This window comes from Saccopteryx leptura, chromosome 11 (genome assembly GCF_036850995.1).
Source record: "Saccopteryx leptura isolate mSacLep1 chromosome 11, mSacLep1_pri_phased_curated, whole genome shotgun sequence".
In the NCBI taxonomy this organism is placed as follows: Eukaryota; Metazoa; Chordata; class Mammalia; order Chiroptera; family Emballonuridae; genus Saccopteryx; species Saccopteryx leptura.
In genome coordinates, this window is record NC_089513.1 from 43169814 (window position 1) to 43194367 (window position 24554).

The 24554-nt window shown below is 49.2% G+C and overlaps 1 protein-coding gene across 1 annotated transcript in view; it reads left to right on the forward strand.

The window, feature by feature from the left end:
* The window catches only part of LOC136383380 (CDK5 and ABL1 enzyme substrate 1-like), a 101283-nt gene that overhangs the window by 10893 nt on the left and 65836 nt on the right, over positions 1-24554 (forward strand). The window lies entirely within an intron of this gene.

Consider the following 24554-nt stretch of genomic DNA (forward strand, 5'->3'; position numbering starts at 1 on the left):
TGCCCGCGGGCCTGGCCCACACGCAGGCACACGCCTGGACGGTCCTCTGCAGCCCTGTGGGCCACACGTGAGAGGAGTGGACCTCCACGGGGAATTCTGGAAGGTGCACCTTGGCTCACTCCCTTAGTAGAAGGCATGGCCATCGTTCTGTGGTCTTCGTGCTGCGCACCTGGCTGCCTTTTCTAAGCATAGTACTTTGAGTGTGAAGACCCCTGGGGGCCCCTGGGGCCCATGTGGTGGTGACTCCGCCTCACCTTTCCCCTCACTTTCCCTCCCTGTTCACAGGTCCCTTTGCCTCTGACCCACCTCCCCTCTTTGAGCCTCTGGTTAGGCAGAGTTGGCCTGTGCCCAGGGCTTCCAGGGGAGCCCACTCGGCATCGGGTCAGTGGCGACCCACACCTTTCTGTGTGCCAGGTTGTTGACACACCTGTGTGTGACAGTCAAGTAGTTTGGTTGTTCAGAGATCATTGGGGCCAGCGCCCAGCTTCCAGAAGAGGAGAATGACAGCCCAAGACGGCCGGGCTCCCAGGCGGCAGGAGCGCTCAGGACCCCGTTCCTACAGTTGGAGCAGGCGGCTCTCCTAGACCTGGCCCTTGAGCCCCTGAGCGGGGCCTGCAGGCCAGGAGCGCTCAGGACCCCGTTCCTACAGTTGGAGCAGGCGGCTGTCCTAGACCTGGCCCTTGAGCCCCTGAGCGGGGCCTGCAGGCCAGGAGCGGTCAGGACCCCGTTCCTACAGTTGGAGCAGGCGGCTCTCCTAGACCTGGCCCTTGCGCCCTTGAGCGGGGCCTGCAGGCCAGGAGCGGTCAGGACCCCGTTCCTACAGTTGGAGCAGGCGGCTCTCCTAGACCTGGCCCTTGAGCCCTTGAGCGGGGCCTGCAGATCAGGAGCGGTCAGGACCCCGTTCCTACAGTTGGAGCAGGCGGCTGTCCTAGACCTGGCCAGCGGGGCCTGCAGGCCAGCGTGATGGGGTGGTTCGCTGAGTACGAGGGAGGTTAGCTTTATTTCAGAGGCAGTAGGAGACATCTGAGCAGAATCAGTTGTGAGAAGAGCTGAGTTTTTGGAAGCTGGAGGCCGGCTGGATGGAGGAGGGAGCACAGGGCTCCTGGTGTCCTAGTTGTCGCTTCCGAAAGATGACCCTGTGCACGTCCAAAATATTCTCTAGAAATTGTTTGTTCACCCACTTTTACACATGTAGAATTTTCAAAAGGGTTTCATGGGACTCATGGACCCCTGCTAACTTCTCCCTGAGGCAGGGAGCTGGTGTGGGAGCCCCAGAGCAAGGTGGGGGCCTGCACGTGAAGGCAGCACAGAGGCCTCTGACCATCAATCACTGGGCTCACCATGGCGCATGGTAGCACACGGGCTCTGGGCACATCCCTCAGGGGCACCGCCACTTGTAGTCCCTGAAATCTGGGTCACACAGCTCTGCAGCTCTTGTGGATGCTGGATTGAATAGTGTCCTACAAAATTCACATCTACCTGCAACCTCAGAATGTGACATTGTTTGGAAATAGGGTCTTTGCAGATGCTCTTAGTTAGGATGAAGCCAAAGACCAGTGTCTGTAAGGAGGCCACGTGACAGTCCAGAAGCAGAGAGAACCCCCAGCGGAGATGGAAGCAGAGAGCGGGGCGATGCATTTACCAGCTCAGGGGTGCCAGGGCTTGCCAGCAAGCGCCAGCGTCGGGGAGAAGTGAGGCACCATGGAATTTGGGGGGAGAAACCTAAACTCCATGCTGAACAGCTGTGTTTTTGTCCAGATCTCTGGCGTGGCTGTAGACCAGTCGTTCTCAGAATGTGGTCCCTGGACCAGCGGCACCTGGGGGCTTGTGGGAGTGGGATTTCCCAGGCTCCACCCCGGACCTGAATTAGAAAGTCCGGGGTGGGGCCCAGCGGTCTGACTCTGCTGGCCCCGAGGTGGGGCTGGGACTCATTCAAGTTTGGGAACAACTGCTCTAGACAAAGCCTGTGTGTCTCAGGCTTTATTGTCCCTCCCGGAAGATGTTCACAGTGTCTGGTGTTATATGAAATATTTTTCTTTTGCTTTAAGGCATTTATTTTAAGATCTTAGTTTTCTTCAAATATCCGAACAGATATGTTGAAAGCCTTCTGCCAGGTGCCAAGGGCTGGCAGTATGGTGGGCCACCAGAGAAACGGGGTTCCTGCCCTCACAGGTCTTAGCACCTAGTGTAAGAAATGGAGGGAAGATGAGGCAACTGAAAAAGAAAAGGCCACGGAAAGTAAATTTTGAGGAACACTGTGGGGGAGTTGCTGAGGTCTGCGCGTGTCTGTTAGGTGCGGTGGCTGGGAAAGGCCCTTCTGAGGAGGAGAAAGTGGTGAGCCACCTACGATGGGAGGTGGGTTTCCAGCATTGGGAACTGTGTGTTCTTGGCCCCTGAGACGGGTCAGGCTTGCTGTGTTTAAGGAAGAAAGGGAAGGCCCGGGTAGTTGGAGCGTGGTGGACTCAGAGCTGGGGGAGCCGAGGCCCCAGAGCTGGGCAGGGTGGAGACTTCTCACCATGTTGTAATGTGGTGAGTGGAGCGTGGTGGACTCAGAGCTGGGGGAGCCGAGGCCCCAGAGCTGGGCGGGGTGGAGACTTCTCACCGTGTTGTAACTGCGGTGGGTGGAGCATGGTGGACTCAGAGCTGAGGGAGCCGAGGCCCCAGAGCTGGGCAGGGTGGAGACTTCTCACCGTGTTAAAACTGTGGTGGGAACCCCTGGGAGAGTTTCCGTGGGGAGTGGGGTACTCTGGCTTACTTTTAAGACCCCACTGATGGCTGCGTGGACTGAAGGACAGGCATGCATGTGGGGGACCTTTGAACTCTTGCTTCTAGGGAGTGTCCTGGAGAGAGACACAGTGGCCTGGACGAGGGCAGAGATGGCCAGGGGGTGATGGACGCAAGATGCATTTTGGAGATAGAGTCGACAGAACTTGTAGGCAACGTGGGTGGTCCCTGCCATCCTGGTGCTTATTTCTACCTGGAGAGAGACTCTTGAATAGTCACCCAGTAAATGTGAAGGGTGCAGCTGTGCTACATGTTACGGAGGGCGGTGTTGGAGTCTGCAGTAAGCACCGTGGTGGGTTTGACCCAGTTGTGGTGGGGAAGGCAGGTTTCTGGAGGGGACTACCAAACTAAGACCTGAAGGGGGAACAAGGTCAGACCGCAAGACCAGCCTGGGCAGACTTCCTGGAGGGCCGGAGAAGGGAGCCCTGGCAGAGGCAGACAAGGGGCAGTGCGCCTGCAGTGCCGGGAGCGAGGAGGGCGCGGGGAAGTAGGAGCTGTGCTGAGGGTGTGGATCTGCATCCTGAGAGGGGTGGGAAGCCATCAGAGGGTTATCAGCCAGGTGGGGTCAGATTAAGGCTGTTCTGAAAGGTGTTTGCCACAGCGGTAGGAAGAACAGTTCCTAGGGAAGCCGCAGAGAGGAGGGAACCAGAGAGTTTTTACTGCAGTGGTCCCGGCAGGAGATGTTGATCATCTGGACTAGATCGTAGTGATGGGGTGGGAGGAACGGGTGGATTCCAAGCAATTTAGGAGGCAGTGAGGTGGACTTGGAGATAGACGGGCTGTGGACGATGGGGACACAGGGCACCAAGGGAGACATCAGTGTGTGGGCTGATTGGAGGGCAGTGCCATGCCCGTGCCAGGGAGGAGAACGTGGCACATTCTAATGCTAGGAGTAAACAATACTCCCTAGAAGATGACCCTATTTCTGTTTATTGTCTTTATTTTTATTTTTTTCCTTACCTTGTGCCTTTACTACCCACACAGCTCCTGGTGACGTATCTGTAGGGTTATAAATAATTTCAGAGTGAACCTGTGCAAATGGACATTTTCCTATTTCTTCCAAAGTAGAGAATGATGTTTATGCTTAAAGAAAAGTCATCCTAAGTTTTATGCTCATTTCTAACATTTTGACCTAAACATTCTAATAATACCTTTAATGGTAAACATTGAGCATATCAATTTCAAATAAATACCCCAAATCAGGTTTTATTAATTTAATTTCAGTTAAAGACATGTCATTTCTTTTTATTAATGAAAAAAAAAAAATCCTTGAGTGAGTTCATGAAATATTTCAAACAATTCCTAGTTCAGCTTGCACATATTTGCAGATAATTACCAGGTGCTGAAGTCTGAGTGATTTTGAATATGGAGAATAAAGATTTGCTTTTCAACAGAGTAAAACAATGTCTTTGCAAACTGCACTGTGGTCTGCTGCAGGAACCAAGCCAGCACCCAGTGCCACGTGGTTTCACACTTCAGAGGAAGGCAGGGACGCAGTCTGAATTGGCCAGCAGCAATTGCATCTATTTTCTGTTTTATTGGTGGTATTCTGTAACACAGTAGTCCCCCCTTATTTACAGGGGATACATTCTAAGACCCATCAGTGGATGTCTGGAACCATGGGAAGTACCAAATTTTATATTCACTATGATTTTCCCTGCATGTAAATACCTATGATAAAATTTAGTTTATAAGGTAAACACAGTAAGAGATTAACAACAATAACTAGGCCCTGGCTGGTTGGCTCAGTGATAGAGCATCCGCCCAGCATGTGGATGTCCCAGGTTTGATTCCCAGTCAGGGCACACAGGAGAAGTGCCCGTCTGCTTCTCTACCCTTCCTCCTCTCGCTTCGCTCTGCCTCTCTCTCTCTCTTTCTTTCTCTTTCCCTCCTGCAGCCATGGCTCGACTGGAGTGAGTTGGCCACAGGTGCTGACGATGGCTCCATGGCCTCCACCTCAGGTGCTAAAATATGGCTCCAGTTGTAACAGAGCAAGGGCCTCAGATGTGCAGAGCATTGTCCCCTGGTGGGTTTGCTGGGTGGATCCCAGTCGGGGCACATGCTGGAGTCTGTCTCTGCCTCCCCCCTCTCACTAAATAAATAAAATAAATAAAATAAAATAAAATGGTCAATATCTTAAAAAATATTTTTAAATATATGTATTGATTTTTAGAAAGAGAAAGGAAAGGAGAGAGAGAGAAACATAGATTTGTTGTTCCACTTATTTATATATTCATTGGTTGATTCTCATATGTGCCCTGACTGGGGATCGAACCCACAAGCTTCGTGTAGCAGGACGACGCCCTAACCAACTGAGCTACCCGGCCAGGGCCAGTTAATATCTTTTTTAAGAGGCACGTTTTGGGTACTCAGCCTGCTTAGTATAGAAGTTGCCTTGTTCCTTGTCTACTACCTCCTGGCTCTATGGCCTTGGGCAAGTTACATACCATGTTAGAACCTCAGTTTCTCCTTCTGTAAAAGGGAGTCAGAATAGTAGCAGCCAAACAGGGGGAAGAATTAAATGCAAAGATGTCTGTAAAAACCTTAGCAAGGTGCTTGGTATGTATTGTTTGCAAAATGAAATACAAAGTTGTAACTATAGCCAGCAGCTTCTTGATCTGGCATGGACCTTCCTGAGAGTCTTAGTGCTATTTGAAGTAATGTCAAGCAATGCATAGGATAAAGGTTCCCTCTCTTCCACACCTTTGCTCTCACCTCCAGAGGGTTGAGCGGGAGGGTAGCTTCCAAGTGTTACCCTCGGTGTTTCTTGATTCCAGGACCACACACCCAAGGCTTCTCAGCAGCATGTTGATGTCTGTTTATGCCCCTTATACTTTATTTTAGTTAAAAAGCAGAAGCCAGACAGCTGGGTTTTTATGGGCCTGAGAAAATGGGCTCTTGATGATTATGAGGCATTAAATTGTAGAGCCAACTTAATAGGCACAATCCAGCATCAGAGTGGGCCTTGCATGTCCAATAGGCATCAGAGTGGACCTTGCATGTCCAATAGGCATCAGAGTGGGCCTTGCATGTCCAATAGGCATCAGAGTGAGCCTTGCATGTCCAATAGGCATCAGAGTGGGCCTTGCATGTCCAATAGGCATCAGAGTGAGCCTTGCATGTCCAATAGGCATCAGAGTGGGCCTTGCATGTCCAATAGGCATCAGAGTGGACCTTGCATGTCCAATAGGCATCAGAGTGGGCCTTGCATGTCCAATAGGCATCAGAGTGGGCCTTGCATTTCCAATAGGCATCAGAGTGGGCCTTGCATGTCCAATAGGCGTCAGAGTGGGCCTTGCATGTCCAATAGGCGTCAGAGTGGGCCTTGCATGTCCAATAGGCGTCAGAGTGGGCCTTGCATGTCCAATAGGCATCAGAGTGGGCCTTGCATGTCCAATAGGCGTCAGAGTGGGCCTTGTATGTCCTGGCACTTGACAAGCCTCAGTTTCAAAGTACACATATTGAAATCCAGGAGCAGAAGTCTGTGAAGACTGAGCAGGGAGCAAGGACCAATTTGAGGGACCTTTTCCCATTTGTGATGGTTGCAGAGAAGGTGAGACTTTGTTCTTCTCTTTAGACACGAGTGGGTAAAGTATTGGGGGCTCATGGGCTTTGCTAGCACGTGACCTGCACAGCTGGGTCCTGTGTGTTCTTACCTGGATTATTGGTCTCCCATGTCCATCGCAGCACTGACACCCAGGAAGTCTTCCCAATCTGCTCCTCCTTGGCCCTACCCTGGGGCCTGGGGTCCTCTCTTCTTGTTCCTGCACCACCTCAGACACATCTATAAGTGCGTTCTCCAGTGTTATAGTTCTCTGTTAATGTGCCTCCCACCAGATTGTTCTTGGAGGCAGGGACTAAGCTCTTTTCATCCTTGATTACCCTTTATTCCCTTGTTATGGTGCTTAATAAATGATGGATGGATGATTGTATGCACGGATGAATGACAGCTTATAATTCTGGGGGGCTCTGTCCCAGGTGGGACAGAAGAACGTTCATGTGCTTTGAGCCATCATGGTGTATGCTCTTCTAATCAGCGCTGCATGTCTTTATTTACGCCTCCCTCCTTCTCTCTCTCTCTCTCTCTCTCCTTCCTCCCTCTCTCCCTCCCTCCCTCCCTCCTCCCTCCCTCCTTTCTCTTTTTGTGAGAGAGACAGACAAACAAGGAGATGAGGAACATTGACTCATTGTTTTGGCACCTTAGTTGATCATGGATTGATTCTCATATGAGCCTTGACTGGGGGCGCCAGCTGAGCCAGTGGCCCCTTGCTCAAACCACTGACCTTAGACTCAAGCCAGCGACCTTGGGGTCATGTCAGTGATCCCACGCTCAAGCCAATGATCCTGTGCTTAAGCTGGCAACCTCGGGGTTTCAAACCTGGGGCCTCAGTGTCTACTTTGCCACCAGTGGTCAGGCATGCCTCTGTTTCTTGGCAGTTTTATAGTATTTGTTTATTATTTTTGCTACTCTTTATCTTCCTTTTACAGATCAAAGTGTTATTATTTCTCCTGCCATCTTTAGGAATCTACCCAATTTTCAGAGAGCGCCCTTACTTCTATTCTGCTGTTGCTTTGACTGTCACCCCTCAGCTGTCCCCACCATTTCTGCCACCCACTGAAACCCTAGTTGCCTGGCTTCCACGGAGCAGAGCCAAAGGCTCCACAGACCCACAGACACCCTCCCTGGGACTCTGGTTCCCCACATCCCATGAGCCTTGCATCCCTGCTGGACGGAGCACAGCTCAGAGCTCTGCATCCCAGGCTCTGGCCTGTGGGTATTTAACTGTCTTCAAGTTTTTAGAGCCGTATTTCCTGTCTCCCGACCAGGTCATGAGCCACCCAGAACAGGGACCAGGTCTGACCTTTCTTTACTCTTCTCTGTATTTCTAACACATAGAAGAACCACGAATACTTGCATGTATGTGGTGAAAGCGATGGCAGTGACAACTTGCTTCAGTCACGTAGAAGAGGCAGAATTGGATCTGGAGCCCTGCCCGCTACCCCAGCTACCCCTCTTCGCACCATCTGTGCCTGATAGCATTGGTTTCTAATCTTCTCCAGGGATCATAGAGACTTTTGGAAAAGAGTGAAATGGGCATGGGTACACACCTGCATGATTTGCGTCTGGTTTTGAAGGTGCGCCGAAGCCCCCAAGAGGTGCAGGGACTGCAGTTTACGGATCCTGCCCTTTGACACTGTTGAACATCCTCAGGAAGTTATGACAGCTCATTGCATTTATTTTAGTCCATTGCTTTCTGAAGACATCGGTTGCAAACAGTATATCCCCCACCTTCCAGGCTGTTGAGAGTTTATTATTTTCCACAGTAATCATGTAGAATCACACCCGAGCCCTGACATAAAGGGACCATTCAAGCCTCTCGGATAGGCTTTGCCAGAGAATCCCGTCAGCAGCTGAATCCACATTACATTGAAGTGAATATTCGTGTGGTTTTAGGCACAGGTCTCAGGCTGCAAATTCGTTCTGGAGACCTTTCCTGAACAGCCTGAACTGTTGTTGCTAATTATGTATATGGTGAGGCAGATGCACTAATAATATATCTTCAAAGAGCTCTGAACAAGCTGTTAAAAAATGAAACCACCTACCTCCCCAGATGCTGATGCTGAAGGAAGCTCCAGGAAGGTGTATTGTCCTTCTTCTTCTTTCTTCGTGGATGCCCCAGGTGCTTCCTGTTCTCTCCCAGGAAACAGTGTGGGCCTTTCTAAAAAGAGAGTAATTTGCACATGTGTGTCGAAGTTAGGAAATTGATGCCTGAGCTCAAACAACAACCCTTTGATGGGTGCCGTGAGGACGTTTCCTTTTTGCGCAGCGGGAGGAAGGAGATGGTGGACAGGTGGACAGGTGGGCAGGTGGGTGACCCAGCACCTTAGGCCGATCCTTCCTACAGGTGCTGAGTCGGCCTTGCCTTGAGGAGGGTTTGCCCACATCCACCACCGTGTGTTCTCACCTGGTGCCTGTGCTGAGAACAGCCCCTGGAAAGACTGGTTTAACCGACACTGGAGAGGAAAGGGTCCGGCTCTGCAGTGAGGCGGTGTGGGCCCTCTCCTTGCTCTCTCACCACCTCGGTCCAGCTCTCTCACACTGGAGAGGAAAGGGTCCAGCTCTGCAGTGAGGTAGTGTGGGCCCTCTCCTTGCTCTCTCACCATCTCGGTCCAGCTCTCTCACACTGGAGAGGGAAGGGTCCGGCTCTGCAGTGAGGCGGTGTGGGCCCTCTCCTTGCTCTCTCACCACCTCGGTCCAGCTCTCTCACACTGGAGAGGAAAGGGTCCGGCTCTGCAGTGAGGTGGTGTGGGCCCTCTCCTTGCTCTCTCACCACCTCGGTCCAGCTCTCTCACACTGGAGAGGGAAGGGTCCGGCTCTGCAGTGAGGTGGTGTGGGCCCTCTCCTTGCTCTCTCACCATCTCGGTCCAGCCCGGGCAGGGCAGTCAAGGTCTCAGTCCCCGGAGCTCTCACAAAGGACATGGAACCAGATCTATAGTTTTCAGAATTATATCATCTAGAGCTCTAGGGATCTCATCAAGAACATTAGGAGTTCCACAAATGGTTGATTTATTTTCACTCTGTATTTTTTCCAAAATACATATATTTTTACACATGTAGATTTTATATATCATAAATGTTTTAACAGCTCGATGAGATGTAATTAATACACCATTAATTTAAAGTATACTATTCAGTGGTTTTCAGAATAGTCACAGAGTTGTGCCAAGTATCACCACTGTCTAATTTTAAGGCATTTTCATCACCCAGAAAAGAAACCCCATGGCCACTAGCAGTCACTCCTCATCCCTCCCACTCCCCACACCCAGCCCTGGGCAACCACTCAGCTACTTTCTGTCTCTGGATTTGCATCTCTGGACAGTTCGCATCATTGGAATCATACACTATCTGGTTTTTTGTGACTGACTTCTTTCATTTGGTCTAATGTTTTCAAGGTTCATCCGTGTTGTAGTATATGTCAATACATCTGTCCTTTTTATGACTGAATAATAGTGCATTTTATTCATCCACTCACTAATTGATGGGCCTTTGAGTTGTTCCCACATATTAGCTATTATATACAATATGGTATGAACATTCCTGTACAAATTTTTGTGGGGGTATGCTTTCATTTTTCTTGGATTTTTATCTAGGAATGGAATTACAGGATGTATGAGGTAATTCTGTGTTTAACATTTTGAGATATGATTTATATGTGTTCATACACTGCTCATAAAAATTAGGGGATATTTTATCACTTCATACTTATTTTGAAATATCCCCTAATTTTTGTGACCAGTATAATATACATATTATATAATATACATATATATACAAAGTGTTTTTAAAACTACAGTAAAATACAAACTCAGTAGTGTACTGTTCTAGAGCAAACTCTGTCACGCTGGTGACCATCTATATGTTAATTATGCATTAATTAACTTACGCCACTAGAGTAAGTTGATTTTGTGCCACTAAGCCTCACCTGCCACATCTATTTAATTAAATTGATATTAAAAATGGTTACCATGGGCACCTATTTATCTGTGTCAACTGGGATTATCTTTATTCTCTACAACTAAGACCAATAAAAAGGAAATTAGATGCTGAGATTGGCCTCAGACTAATAATGCCTGTCATAACTCCTGCTTTCAGATTTATTTGTTCCTCAAATTTGCTTTACTGCTCTAATAGCAATTGAGTTATACGTAAAGTTTGTACATTCAGATTTACAAAATTTGTAATTATTCTAACCTGTTTTATGTTTTGGAATTTGACATAAGATTTAGTTTGAAAAATAATTCTAGGCCCTGGCCAGTTGGCTCAGTGGTAGAGCATCAGCCCAACATGTGGAAGTCCTGGATTCGATTCCTGGTCAGGGCACACAGGAGAAGTGACCATCTGCTTTTCCACCCCTCCCCCTTCTCTCCTTCTCTCTCTCTCTCTCTCTCTATATATATATATAGATAGATATAGATATTTCTCTTTCTCTCTTCCCCTCTTGCTACCATGGCTCAGTTCAAGCAAAGTTGTCCCCGGTGCTGAGGATGGCTCCATGGCCTCCACTTCAGGTGCTAAACTAGCTTGGTTGCTGAACAACGGAGCAATGGCCCCAGATAGGCAGAGTATCGTCCCCTCAGGGGCTTACTGGCTGGATCCCAGTTGGGATGCATGCAGTAGTCTGTCTCTCTGCCTCCCTACCTCTCACTTAATAATAATAAAAAAGTAAATAAAAAGAAAAAAGAAAAATAATTTTGCTGCTCAAAAAAATAAAAAAACACAATTGAACATCAGTGACCAGGTGATCTCTGAGGTCCCTGCTTTGGTTTTGGACCTCGTCCCTCATGTCAGTTGGGCCCCTACTAGATTACTGAGGCTCTCGGGACAGTCTCCCAGAAAAATGTTAATCTGACTCCCTGGAGCAGTTCAGATCCATTCTTGCCCCTGGTGGGCTAACTGTAGACAGTTATCCATGTTGTACCTAAGGGTTTATTGAGTGCCTACTGTGGCAGGGTCATATGCTGGTCATTGAAGGGGACTCAAAGAAGGGAAGACAGAGGAATCTGTCGTCAAGGTGCTTGCAGTCAGGTTCATGTACAGGGTGTTAGATAAGAATAAAGTCAATCATTCTGCAAGTGTGCGAATAAATACAGTAAAGATACCTAATGTAGGAATTCCGAAAGTGTCAGGGACAGCTTTGCAGAGCAGGTGGCACCACACTGCGTCTAAGGAGGACACTAGGATTTGGGTTGGTGGAGCAGATTGAGTTTTCTTTTGAAGTAAGATTTGGTCACCCTCAGGGCACTCCTTACCCCATACACCGCTTTTGAGGCCCTGGATTTAGCTGTGCCCATTCGGTTTACAATAACGGGAATAAACATAGGTGCCCAAGGAGAAACAAGGAATTTTGTTACAGGCTTCCGGAAAGGATTGAGATCATCTGGGACCCTTGGTAGGAAGAGGGGCGCTGTTGGTTGAAGCTGAATAAACAAGGAAGCATCAGTCTTCATTTGCAGAAGCTGCTATTGAATGTGGGCCACAGTGAATCTGGAAAACCACATCTTGATAAAATTCCATTAATCTCAAATTTGCTATAAATTATTGCATCCTGTTTCCGAACTGTCAGAATTCATTTCTGCTTAAGGCCCTTCAGAACAGAGAAAGGTCATGCTGGAGACTGAGGGAGAAGCTCAGGGGAGTGATTATGTTGGAAGGTCCCATTAAATGCCACTGGGATGTAACCAGTCCGGCCTGACTCCCTGCTGGTTGTAATGAGCTCCCAGACATCTCAGCTCTTGGACTGGGCAGCCAGGGAGAGGAGTTTGGCTTTCTCCTGTCCATCTCCAGTCTTTGTGTTGCAAACCCCATAGAGCAGGGCACAGTGAGCCCTCATTCTGCTTTCTTGTGGAAAATAAGTGTGTATCTATCTGGCTTAGAAAGTTTTGAGCCTGCGAAGGCATTGCTGGAAAGCACCAGGAAGTCCCAGGGATTGAGAATTAAAGGTGAGGCCACCAATGCTGTTGGTCCGTTTTCAGGGTGGGTGTTAAAGAGAAAGCCCATCCTGAGGACAGAGAAGAGGGTCCAGGATGAAACGCGCTTCCTGAAAAGGCTGGGATGAGTGGAGCCCTGGATGCATCAGACAGGACTCGGGTACTGGTGGGCCTTCAGAAGGCTCGGCACGGGCTGCAGTCAGCCCTGTCTGAGGAAACAACTCCAGCCTCCTGTGTCTGCACCTCGCTTCTCGGTGTGGGCCCTACAGGTGTCCTAGCCCTGCCTTGTTCTCCGGGTCTCAGATGGAAACGCTGCATGAGCGCGCGCATACTTATGCAATGCATGTGTTTGTGCCAGCCCCAGCCGCACCCATCTGTGTGTGTTCATTTGACCCTTGGGGTCTCTACAGCTCCTAGAACTGACCCTCGCCATCTGATTGAACTGACCCTCGCCATCTGACTGGGGCCCTCGCTGTCTCCTGGCTCCTATTTGCTCCTTCCCTGACTACTTCAGGGAATGCCGCTGTGCCCTGCACCAACTGGGGTTCCATCCTGTTCAGCCCCATCTTGCTGAGCCTGTAATAAGAAGTCCATCCTGGTACCCCTGAACCATCCACACTGGTTGGTAAATGCTTCTCTGGGGGTACTCCACTTCCCTCTCCCCAGTTAGACCAGGCTCTGCTCTGGGCTCACCTGTGCCTTCCTCTGCATCCCACACACTCCGTACCTGGTCTGTCCTGGCCTCACAGAACATACATGAGTCGGCCCCAGACTCCTTGGACTGGTTATATTAGGTCAACAGGGCTCTTTGCTACTCCAGGATGAAGCTGGCCCTTTTATCTTGAGTGATTTTCCATTACTTGCATGTCCGTCGCACCCTCCGCCTGTCCTGGCGTGGCTCCCACTCGTCAATACCTCCCCACCCCACATGGGTATCAGCATGTTGGGTAGCAAGGACAATGTCATTCACCTCATTGGCCACATGAAAGCCTAAACAATTCTGGACACTGGTTTTTCTCCCCAACTAGTTCAACTGTTTTTGGTTTCTGCACATTTGGTCAACTTGCTCCACCCAGCTGCAGGGCAAGCACTTCCCCCAGGGATGAGGCTGAGTGGGAATGAGAATAGCACTGTCACTCAGCGCGTGGCCCTGGGCCAGCCCCTTTATTTCCTGATAACCCAAGGACGGTCAGGGAGGCCGGGCAGGTGCCTTTGGGATGGCCAGTGTGCTGGGTGTGCTGCTGTCTTCTGACTTCCCCTCTGTCCTTGTCAGAGCCTTTAAACATGTGCCCAGAGGGAATCATTACTGATCTTCAAATTAGGGAGAGACATGATGTAAACCAGTGGTAGTCATCCTGGTCCCCACCGCCCACTAGTGGGCGTTCCAGCTTTCATGGTGGGTGGTAGCGGAGCAACCAAAGTATAAATAAAAAGATTTAACTATAGTAAGTTGTTTTATAAAGATTTATTCTGCCAAACTTAGCAAAAATCTGACATAAAGTACTTGGTAAGTAATTATTATCATATGCTTTAACTTGCTGTAACTCTGCTTTATAAATTTTATAAAGTAAAGTTACTTCCCTACTTTATAAATCACCATTACTGTGGAACCGGTGGGCGGTTAGAACATTTTACCACTAACAGAGACACAGCAGTGGGTGGCAGGTGTGAGAAGGTTAACCGCCCTGGATTGGAAGTGAAGGGTATTTTGTAAGATAAATAGGGCGGCAGTGGGAAGGCTGGACTGGGAGATCTGAGAAGTGAATTCCTGGCTAGTTTATAAATTCTGCTAATAAAGCCCTGAACACTGAGATGACCTCACACCTTGGTTTTCCAGAATTTGGCGAGTCTGATGGGAACCTTGAAATGAAAGTATACATAGGCGAGCCGGGGCCTCTGTGTTCTCTGTAAACATTTAGAGTTGCTTCTTGACCTGCATATAAAAGTGGAGAAACGGATATTATTTGAACAGCTGACTGGCAGTTCTTCACATGTTGATTTTAATGTGATTTTTGCCTGATTTATCAGCTGGAGACTTTAAAACAGCCAGATTGAAAATCAGTTTCCTAGCTTTCTCCCTGTTTCTTGATCTGTGTATCTCTCCTTTTGTTGAAAAGAAACCTATTTTTCTGTTACAACAAAGATTCTTGTGACTCGCTGGGGAGTTTGGGTTGCTTCTGTCAGTGTCCTGGGAATGGATCTGGCGTCAGGGGCACAAGGTGCCGGGGGAGAGGAGCCAGCTGTGTGGCCTTTGCTCAGCAGCATTGCAGGGGCAGATGGGTCCAGACAGGGTGCTGCTGGTGGCCGCAGCCTGGTGACCTGGCCCAGCCAGTGTGCCAGCACAGTGTCAGATCCATGACCCTACTCTGGGGTTTCCCCTGCAGTCAGTCTAACAAGCAGCTGTTGCCAGGTGAGCAAGTAAGGGACACAGTTTCATCAGCCACTTTGCTGTTAGACAAGGCGTTAGGGCCATGGAAAGCAGAACTAAGCATGGATCTGATGAACACGTCTTCAGGCTGAAGCCAAGGGTGCTTTTTGTTTGTTGGTTGGTTGGTTGGTTTTTGTGAGAGAGAGAGAGAGAGAGAGAGAGAGAGAGAGAGAAGGGGGAAGGAGAGATGAAAAACATCAACTCATAGTTGCTGCACCTTAGTTGCTCATTGATTGCTTTCTCATATATGCCTTGCCTGGGGGGCTGCAGCCAAGCCAGTGAGCCCATGATCATGGGAGCATGTCTGGGACCCTGCACTGAATTGGGCGATCCTGCCTTCAAGCTGGATGAGCCCGTGCTCAAGCTGGCCACCTCGGGGTTTTGAACCTGGTCAGTGTCCCAGGTCGACGCTCTATCCACTGTGCCACCACCAGTCAAGCTCAAGGGTGTTTTTGCTTTAAGACTATGTAGTGTCTAGGAAGAAGTGACAGCTGACTTTTCTTCTTCATCTGTGAACACATATGTATCGGTACGAAACAGATTGCTTCGCCAGTGAGCACAATCTGATTTGACTTCTGCTAAAAGAGCATCTGGAATCTTGGCTGTATCTGCCAAGTCATGAGCAAAGTTATCATAATTTAGCTGCTGAATCTGGAGAGCAAGCTCACGGCTGTGGCCTCCACAGCTGGACGTTCTGTTAGAGAAATGAAGGCTGTAACCATGGCAGTTAGAGGTGCATTTGGCCTTGAGAGCTCGGTATGAAAACCAGCATTGTCACCAGAGATCTGTCAATGAAAGTGCAATTCTTGGACGTGTTTGGGTTTTTCTCTCCAGGGCTCCTTGCAGTTCTAGGCTCCCACAACCGCTCGGTTCACAAGTTATCGATTTATACCCTGCATTTTATACCACCTTTTCCACCGGAGTTAAACGTTATTTTCAGGAAAAAACAATGTGTCAGTGATGTGGGGATATAAGAACCAGGCAATGGGACCTTATGACGTTTTTACCAAGGAATTTTTCTATTTGCCCAAAAAGCCAGTTCTGCTTTCTAGGCAGGTGACCCTAAGCCCTTTCTTGCTGGGTCCTGATTGGGGCCCTTGAAAGCTTTACAACTTGAAGTCCGAAAAGGAGGCTAAAAGGAGGCTAAGAGCTGGAGTTAGTTCCCTCAGGCTCCGGATGAAGCGGGACTGCTTGCTGTCCAGCCCGACGCCCGGCCACAGCCTGCTGCTCCTGCCCCACCTGGGCCGTGGTCTGCGCCCTGATCGTTGTCTGGCCCCTGGGATGGTCGCAGGCCCCTGCTCCCACACCTGCAGCTTCACACGGGGAAGGCTGTTGGACCTGCGGGCACCAGGACCAGGCCTTGAGAGTGAGGCTGGAGCCCCAGTCCTCCTAGTGGCCTCATCTCCCTGCCCCCACTGCTCTCGTGAGCAGTCAAGCCTGGGTCCTCTGTGGGGACTGCTTTTCCTGCTGGCTCATCTGTAGCCAGAAATAGTGGAGGCGTCAGGGTATGGCCCTGGGGAATGCTTCCTAACCTGGGGGAAACCCCAGACTCCCCCGTGGCTGCTTTCTGAGGTCCCACTCTCTCTTGCTCAGACGCTGCGAGGGTCGCGGGCAGCGGAGCCAGGTCCCAGCTTCGTCCCGTGGCACTGCTCTTCCCAACTGCCTTTGTTTCTAAAAGGGCAGACCTTTCTTTCCTTGTCACAGTTCTGACCCCCGAGAGGGCCTGCACAGGGCTCTCCCACATGCTCGCGGGGGTTACAGGTCATTCCCTCAGTTTCTACTTTATGGATTTCCTGGTTTGATTTTTTTATTTTTACAGTGAGACAAAGTTCCATTTGGAAATATGAATGTTTAATAAGCTCAAAGAGCCTGACCAGGCGGTGGCACAGTGGATAGAGCGTCGGACTGGGATGCGGAGGACCCAGGTTCAAGACCTTGAGGTCGCCAACTTGAGTGCAGGCTCATCTGGCTTGAGCAAAGCTCACCAGCTTGAGCCCAAGGTTGCTGGCTCGAGCAAGGGGTTACTCGGTCTGCTGAAGGCCCGCGGTCAAGGCACATATGAGAAACCAATCAATGAACAACTAAGGTGTCACAACAAAAAACTGATGATTGATGGTTTTCATCTCTCTCCGTTCCTGTCTATCTGTCCCTATCTATCTCTCTCTCTGACTCTTTCTCTGTCTTTGTAAAAAAAAAAAAAAAAAAAGCTTAAAGGGAAGAAATTCGTTTTAAACAGACGACACCTCATAGTTGTGAACTGCTCAGCTGTGCTGGGAGGGGACTGTCCCTTCTCCCCGTCTGCCACCACCCCCCCCCCCCCCACTGGGTGAGGGTTTTCTGCCTCTCTGCGCTTGTTGTAAAGCGGTGTTGGGAGGTGCTCTGAGGATGATTTCTGGGCCTCTGATGAACAGACCGGGAACTTGTACATTGGATAGAGAGGGCCCCCTAGCGACTGTGTGTAGAAAAGCATCAGGTGGAAAGTCAGGAGCTCTCTGGGCAAAGCCATAGACACCCGCCCAGTGAGGGAGTTCGTTATTTTTTTTTTTTTTAAACCAAGGCTTCCCTGATTGTGGGATCGAGTTGCAGCCTTCTTTTATTTATTTATTTATTTATTTATTTATTTATTTATTTATTTATTTTTTACAGAGACAGAGAGTGAGTCAGAGAGAGGGATAGACAGGGAGGGAGAGAGATGAGAAGCATCAATCATCAGTTCTTCGTTGGGACACCTTAGTTGTTCATTGATTGCTTTCTCATATGTGCCTTGACCGCGGGCCTTCAGCAGACCGAGTAACCCCTTGCTGGAGCCAGCGACCTTGGATTCAAGCTGGTGAGCTTTTCCCTCAAACCAGATAAGCCTGCGCTCAAGCTGGTGACCTCAGGGTCTTGAACCTGGGCTCTCCGCATCCCAGTCCGACGCTCTATCCACTGCGCCACCACCTGGTCAGGCTATTCGGCCAGTCTTGATTGGCACCGATGGTTTGCTAAGCATGCCCTGTCCCTGGGGCTGCCCGGGGGAGGAAAGCAGGGCCCCCCTGAGTAGCTCACTGCCTGGTGGGGTGCAGTTCTGTCTGGGGGAGGGAGATGGGCAGTGGGGGAAAGACACAGCAACAAAGCAAATAAATTACAAGTCTGTGGGTGTCATGTGACCACATTAATAAGTTATTTTTATGGTTGGCTTCTTTTTTCTCATAATAACTGTCTGAACGGATTCACGGTAATCATGACCTCAGCTCACCGCGTCACCTGTGTAACTGAGGTAGCCGTAAAGCCCTCCATAAAGGGCGTAAGGCCGTACCTCCTCCAAGAGGTAACCATACCCTCCAGTGACCAGTCTTGCAGCCAGGACTGGGATCCTAGCCTGGAGGAAACTGGAGCTGCACAGAAAATTGCCTTTTTGTAAAGATGATGACAAAAGCAATGGTTGGCTCGCATGGCTAGAGGTCCCTTCTTGCTCTCAGAATTCGTGATTTGCTCCCAGAGATATTTAACATTCCAGCACGCAGCCAGGGTGGAGAGCTTGATCCAGTCTAACTTCCTCACTTGATGTGAGGCCAGGAGTCACCTTCCTCGTTACATGCTAATCCCGACTCTCAGACTAGAGTTGTACCCTGTGGAACCCACAAACTTGACATTGACCTTCCCCAGGTTCCCCGTAAAGGCATTAGCCATGACCAGTTGGCACTGCTGGACCCACAGGTGACCCCACCCTGTTCTCGCTGGTCAGCAGGGGCAGCAGGGAACGGGAGTCCAGCTTTGGTGAGGTTCTTCTGGTATTTTTCCCCCTCCCTGCCCACTTGAGCCCTCTCTCCCAGGTGCTTTGCTCACCAGGCTAAGAGAAGACGCCCTTCTTCCAGAAGTGCTGACGGAGGTGCCGAGTGCAGCCCCCGCCTCGCCCCTCACTTGTCCTGGGGTCCTGGCGTGTCGTCAGCTGGGACAGTGACAGAGCTTTGGCCAATTCTCAGGACGGCCAGGCTGCGGGGCCCATTTTCTCCCACTTGGTCAGTGTGGGTGGCTGGTCACTGCTGCTGTCCTGAGAGTGGGGCCAGTGACATGTTTGTGCCTAAAAGACGCTTTAGAAATACTGGCCCAGATCCTGCCTCAGCTGGTCCTCTGTCATCTTAGTCACGTGCTCAGCTGGTCCTCTGTCATCTTAGTCACATGCTCAGCTGGTCCTCTGTCATCTTAGTCACATGCTCAGCTGGTCCTCTGTCATCTTAGTCACATGCTCAGCTGGTCCTCTGTCATCTTAGTCACACGCTCAGCTGGTCCTCTGTCATCTTAGTCACGTGCTCAGCTGGTCCTCTGTCATCTTAGTCACACGCTCAGCTGGTCCTCTGTCATCTTAGTCACGTGCTCAGCTGGTCCTCTGTCATCTTAGTCACACGCTCCGCTGGTCCTCTGTCATCTTAGTCACACGCTCAGCTGGTCCTCTGTCATCTTAGTCACGTGCTCAGCTGGTCCTCTGTCATATTAGTCACACGCTCAGCTGGTCCTCTGTCATCTTAGTCACGTGCTCAGCTGGTCCTCTGTCATCTTAGTCACGTGCTCAGCTGGTCCTCTGTCATCTTAGTCACGTGCTCAGCTGGTCCTCTGTCATCTTAGTCACGTGCTCAGCTGGTCCTCTGTCATCTTAGTCACGTGCTCAGCTGGTCCTCTGTCATCTTAGTCACACGCTCAGCTGGTCCTCTGTCATCTTAGTCACGTGCTCAGCTGGTCCTCTGTCATCTTAGTCACATGCTCAGCTGGTCCTCTGTCATCTTAGTCACATGCTCAGCTGGTCCTCTGTCATCTTAGTCACACGCTCGCCTGGTCCTCTGTCATATTAGTCACACGCTCAGCTGGTCCTCTGTCATATTAGTCACACGCTCAGCTGGTCCTCTGTCATCTTAGTCACACGCTCAGCTGGTCCTCTGTCATCTTAGTCACGTGCTCAGCTGGTCCTCTGTCATCTTAGTCACGTGCTCAGCTGGTCCTCTGTCATCTTAGTCACACGCTCAGCTGGTCCTCTGTCATCTTAGTCACACGCTCAGCTGGTCCTCTGTCATCTTAGTCACGTGCTCAGCTGGTCCTCTGTCATCTTAGTCACGTGCTCAGCTGGTCCTCTGTCATCTTAGTCACACACTCAGCTGGTCCTCTGTCATCTTAGTCACATGCTCGTCTGTGTGGGTTTTTTCTCTCTTCTCCTCCCGGTGACTTTCCTTATGCTTTCAGTGTAAGTGGGTTTATTCTAACCACCCTGTGGCCAGCCCTGGCTCGCAGGGCCACACGGTGACCACTCACAGACGAATGAACTGCTAGCCCTCATGATAAGCAGGTTGATTTGGTCCAAGTATTATATATATATCCAGATACACAGTCTGGTCATGGAGTATGATTTCCTTGCTCGGGCAGAGATGAACATTCAAAAGGTGATATTCCAAGATGAGTCTGGAGGCTTTAGGGAGGCCGGCTTACATACAATGTTGACTGTGAACCACATTGGCCTCCAAGGTGCTTGTGGCCAGTGTGGAAGGGCCTAAATTATAATTGGCAGGACGGAGAACCTGAGGACTCAGTCTGAGGACCAGACGCAGACTCTTCCATTTGATGATGTTGGCACATAATGCTGTTGTTTTGAAGTCTGTCGGTCTCTTACTGGATGTCTGCTTGATTAATAAGGGGGCATGGTATGTTGTCCAAGGCTAGGCATTCTTGTCAGTTGTTAAAATATGCAGACCTTTGCTTGTTAACTATGCCTGACAATAAGGAGTTGTGTGGTAATGGGTTAGTGTATGAGCCAGACTGTGTGGTGAAAGGTGCCCACTGAAGGTTGGCCACCGGCCTTTAGCCTTCTCTTCCGCTGCGGGCTATCTGAGGGTAGAAGGCAGTGGAGGAGGTGGCTACATACCTGAGGACCTAGCGAGGTGGCAGGGGACAGGGATGAGCACCACTGTGTTACCACAACAGGGTGTGCCCGTGTAGCGGCAAACAAGCCCTTACTTTATGAAGGAAGGGTGGGCACGCCTCTCTGTGTGCGGTGCATGTGACGGTTTCTGTACAATGAGCGGTAGTAGTTCTGCCCACGCTCTGAATCCCCATCTCAGAGAATGTGCTGTGTTTCCACTCGTGAGGAGGGAAGTAACTCGCCAGATAAAGAGCAGGTGGGCATTTGGGTTTTGGGTTTTCTCTCTCTCAGGAATTCAGACTGTAAGTGTCCAAGTGTGTGTGTGTGTGTGTATGTGTGTGTGTGAGAGAGAGAGAGAGAGAGAGAGAGAGGCAGAGAGAGATTTATACTTGTTCAGCTCATGAAGAGATTATTGAATATACTAGGTTTTGAAAAGCAAATTCTTATAAATGTATAGAAAAATATATTCTAATTTGGTTATTTTCTAAGTAAGTACAGTACCTCTCTTTTCCAGCATAGGCAGAGCTGGATGCAGCTTTTTAATTGGAGAATTGTCAGATTGCATGGTTTTGTAAGTTGACGGATTTTTCCTGGTGAACACCCTGGACGAGGGCCTGTGGGGTCCCGGGCTGCCCTGTGGGGGCCTCACCTCTTCAGCCTGGGACTTGCTTGGCCTCTTCAGCTGGAGTACTCCCCACGCTGCTCCTGGGGTGGTTGGGGCGGGGGGATTCCCCAATGCGAGAGTAGCTTGAAGGGTTGTTAATGGAATTCCTTGGTGGGCATCCCATGGATTCCCCTTGACTAGGAGCTCATCGGGGACAGGTGTCAGGCCTGGGCCTGCTTTTTGTTTCCACCAGGCCAGTTTGCCTTGGTGTGGCCGAGAGGGTGGGTGCAGGATGTGTGAAGGGGATGCCCCTGCCCAGCCTTTGCTGGGACTTCAGGTTGTATCTTACTGCCCGGGGAGCCAACCCCAGAGCTTCTGGTGGGCCTCTGTGAGGGTGCCTGAGGGAGAGGAGTCCTCGGAGTTGCACAGTGGCTCCAGTCATGCTGGTTGCAGATTGAGCAAAACATCTATTTACTTCTATTTTCATCCATTGAACAAAATACCCATTTTACTGGTTGCTTGAAAATGCTATGCTATTCTTTTTTTTTTTTTTCTTTACAGAGATAGAGAATCAGAGAGAGGGATAGACAGACAGGAACGGAGAGAGATGAGAAGCATCAATCACCAGTTTTTTGTTGTGCATTGCGACTCCTTAGTTGTTCATTGATTGCTTTCCCACATGTGCCTTGACCGCGGGTCTTCAGCAGACTGAGTAACCCCCCCGCTGGAGCCAGCGACCCTGGGTCCAAGCTGGTGAGCTTTTTTTTGCTCAAGCCAGATGAGCCACGCTCAGGCTGGCGACCTCGGGGTCTCGAACCTGGGTCCTTCCACATCCCAGTCCAACGCTCTATCCACTGCGCCACCACCTGGTCAGGCTATGCTATTCTATTCTGTCTAAAAATTTATTATATCTAAATAGTCTAGCTGAGTATCTACATATTCTATCTAAAGTGATATCTAAGGAAGGCTCAAAGTTGGACAGAATTTGAGATTTCCAGGATCTGAAACCTGTACATTGATTTCTGCCTGTGGGTAGAAGTTATCTCTAATGATAATGTAGGTGACCATACTTAAATCAGTAATTGACTTTTGATTTAAAATAGAACATTAACCAGAGATAAACAGAGTAAATATCATTTTAATCACTACCTTCTAACTGTGGCGGAGACATTGTTATTAAGTGAGAATAGTGTTCAGAGTCCTGATGCGGAATGATTTTATGTGCGGTCATTGCCTCAGCAAAGGTGACCCATGCATTAGTTACACTTAGAGGGGTGTAGGTATAGAGGGAGTAGTGTCCCAGGTGGGCTCACAAGGCATTTTGGGGTGACCCTGCCACTGATTGAGATTGGGGGAGAGGCCAGAGCACCACAGCCAACCTGCTGGTCATTTGAGGGGGAAGGGCAGGTCAGGGTGCAGCCCCGGTGGAGGAAAATGGCACATCAATCAAAAACCCAGTGGCTGCATGTCAGTGACTGCCCTGTGCCAAGGACTTGATGTCTCTCTGTTTCTCAGTCACTCTCATTTTCCCATTTCATAGATGAGGAACTGAGGCTTTGAGGAACTAAGACTCAAGGATTAAGGCATTTTCTAAGACTCCAAAGCCTCCAAGGCCAGGATTGAAAGCTCTGACTGTTTGGCCCGGCTCACGGGCCCCTTTGTGGAATTGCACTGTCCTTTGGATGAGGAGCATGGTGGTGCCCGCCCCTGGTGTGACTGACAGGCATCTGTCCCATCTGCTGGGACTTTGGATGAGAGGAGCCGGGCTCAGCTGATGGCTTGGAGGCTTCAAAGTCACAGCTGCAGGCTGCTGTCCTCGGTGTCCTGGTGGACCGAGTCCCCGAGGTCTCAGAACTGCACACACAGGTCCTGCTTCCTAATGAATTGGTCATTGTCTTCCCATCACCATTGCCTCTGGTCTGGTTGATGGTTGGAAATCTGGCAATATTGTAGAAATGGAAGGAAGTTTAATGTGAATTAATTATAGAGTTAAACTTCAGGAGTTGTAGAAGGTCCGTATGTCAGGAAGACCCTAAGTGATGTTGGAGAATCATGGCTCTCACATTGACGAATGAAGGTCTGAGAGACTCAGGCCAGTTCACCATTGGAGGACAAGGGTGTATGATGAGCACTTTAGAAAGCCTAGGAATATCAAAGATTAAAAAAGGGTCTTAGAAAATTGAAGTCCATGAAGAGTTTGTGGAAATGATCTTTCTGATTGTCTTATTAAAAGTAAAACATGAAGCAAAAGGTGTCAAGGTAGTTGCTTGGAGAAAGTACACACAAAGCAAAACAAGACATTCAGTTTTTTTTTTGTTCTGTAGAACAAATTAAAACATAACTAACAGTTTGTTTTAATCTAAATTTTGTCAACTGTAATACAAAAGAGACTTACCCCTCTAATTTTAATCCCATCTTTTTCAAGGTAAAGAAAGACCCAGATTTTTTTCTGCCTACCCCTCAGCCAAATCACTTACTGTGCAATGCTGGTCCTGGTTCCGGTGGTTTTACTGTAGAGTTACGACCACCCCGCCCTGATCCCGTACCAGGTGGTCTCAGTTAGCTGGGACCTGCTCTTATCTCAGTCAGGCAGAAGAAACAAGATCAAGGAGGTTTGAGCAGGTGGTTTGCAATTCTTTAGCAGCTGGAAAAAGTAAATGTATTGTCTAAACACGCCCCGGTATTTATTCTTACTGGTCTCTGAGAAACTCCTCCAAAGAAATAATGTCTTCCTGGTTTCTAGTTGCTTTTGAAATCATGGCCACCCAGAGACTGGAACCATTTTTATTGCGTCCTAATGATTTTATTGCATCCTAATTGAAATTTTATTTAACATGGGTTTAAAATTTAATATTTATCAACTAACCTGGTCCAGACCACTAATATCTGAATACTTAACTATTATCTGATGCTTGAGAAAAACTGCACACAATACCTGAGTTGTTTATTATAAGGGGCAACTTCTTTTTTTGGTTTGGGTTTTTTGTTTTCTTTTTCTTTTTGGTCTTTGGGGGAAACTGCAATATAAAAAGGACTAGTCACTTCCCTGATCACCACAGAGCAGCCCTATAGCTGGAAAGGCAAGAGGGGCCTGGCATTCAGGTTGAAGCGAGGAATGTGTCAGCCTTTTAAAGCCAGATTTTGTATGATCTTTTTTCTTTTTATTTAATTATTATTTTTTTTTTTTTAGCGAGAAAGAGAGAGAGAGTGACAGACAGAGACAGACAGGAAGGGAGAGAGATGAGAAGCTTTCATTCTTCATTGAGGCACCTTAGTTGTTCATTGACTGCTTTCTCATATGTGCTTTGACCGCGGGCCTTCAGCAGACTGAGTAACCCCTTGCTTGAGCCAGCAACCCTGGG